At 42.6% G+C, this 1,132-nt stretch overlaps 1 non-coding gene across 1 annotated transcript; it reads right to left on the bottom strand.

Moving 5' to 3' along the window:
• Positions 1-248: 248 nt before the first annotated feature.
• LOC139263585 (U2 spliceosomal RNA) lies at positions 249-440 on the bottom strand. Its single transcript, XR_011593170.1, has one exon. It is a non-coding gene; the product is annotated as a U2 spliceosomal RNA (small nuclear RNA).
• Positions 441-1,132: the final 692 nt, after the last annotated feature.

Raw genomic sequence — 1,132 nt, 5'->3', positions numbered from 1 at the left:
GTGGAACTTGAACCCACAACCTTCTAACTCAGAGACGAGGGTGCCACCAACCGGGCCACGGCTAACATCCAAATTTTTTTATTTTTTTTTATTTTTTATAAATTCGTAGCCAATCGTTCCAATTCTTTGTCAAATCACAAACGCCAGAGGTCACCTTGCACATGCCAAGGATCACTCTGCGCCAATGCTCTTAGCCAAAAGGCCTAGAGCCACTGCACCGTTCCTGGAAGTACTGCAATACCAGGTTCGTGCCATGGAGGTGGATGTGTCAAGCCACCCCACACACCTCCGTGGAGGTGGATGGGTCAAGCCACCCCACCCACCTCCTGTTTCCAAAAAAGCAAGCATATACCTTCCTGACCAGGGAGAAACCACCCGGAGGTCATGGTGGCTGGTCAGGTCAGTTACGCATGATCTTAGCCAAAAGGCCGAGAAGCGATCCAAATACAACATCCAAATACAATGCTGCTACTTTACAATTAGAAAATTACAACTAACAAAAAACATGTTAAACAACCTGATAAGAGAAGCAATGCACATGCCTCTTAGTAAGGATGGTTACATCCCAAATCGTTAGCAGTGAGTTCACAATGTGGTCGGTGTGCTCCTTTACTGTATTCTGTTATGATACAAAACACGCTCCCAACAAACCAATTATACCACACACTGCTTCAATACAAAGCTATTTTGGATTGGCACCAACAGAGTATAACACGGACTAAAGTTGCTGGACTAATGCTCAGTTGCATTTTGACATGCAGTGTGAGATTCTTGGGAAAATAGGCTTCCATTTTTAGGACTTCACACCAGCTGCACTTTAAAATATTCCTGGATGGTTCTTTCCAATTTCTTGGCTCTGCTGGGTTTAGAAGGTTTCACAACATGATTCAAATCCTTTTCATCTCCCTCTAATCTTACAGGATGGCAATATTAAGCCGATGTTGCAAATTTAATTGGGCAGTTGCCTGCAATATATAAATAAAGACAGGAGAAATTTACAAAACAGTCAAAGTTTCACAGTTTATTGTGTGAGTGAAAAGCAGTTTCATTCTAGAGTGTAGAAATCAGACACCCGTTTTAAAAATTTGTTCCTGGGATGTGAGCGTTGCTGGCAAGGTCAGCATTTATTACT

Source organism: Pristiophorus japonicus, chromosome 4 (assembly GCF_044704955.1).
Source record: "Pristiophorus japonicus isolate sPriJap1 chromosome 4, sPriJap1.hap1, whole genome shotgun sequence".
NCBI classification, from domain to species: Eukaryota; Metazoa; Chordata; class Chondrichthyes; family Pristiophoridae; genus Pristiophorus; species Pristiophorus japonicus.
Note: the sequence above shows the minus strand (reverse complement) of the source record. Positions and strands in the feature narration are given on the sequence as shown.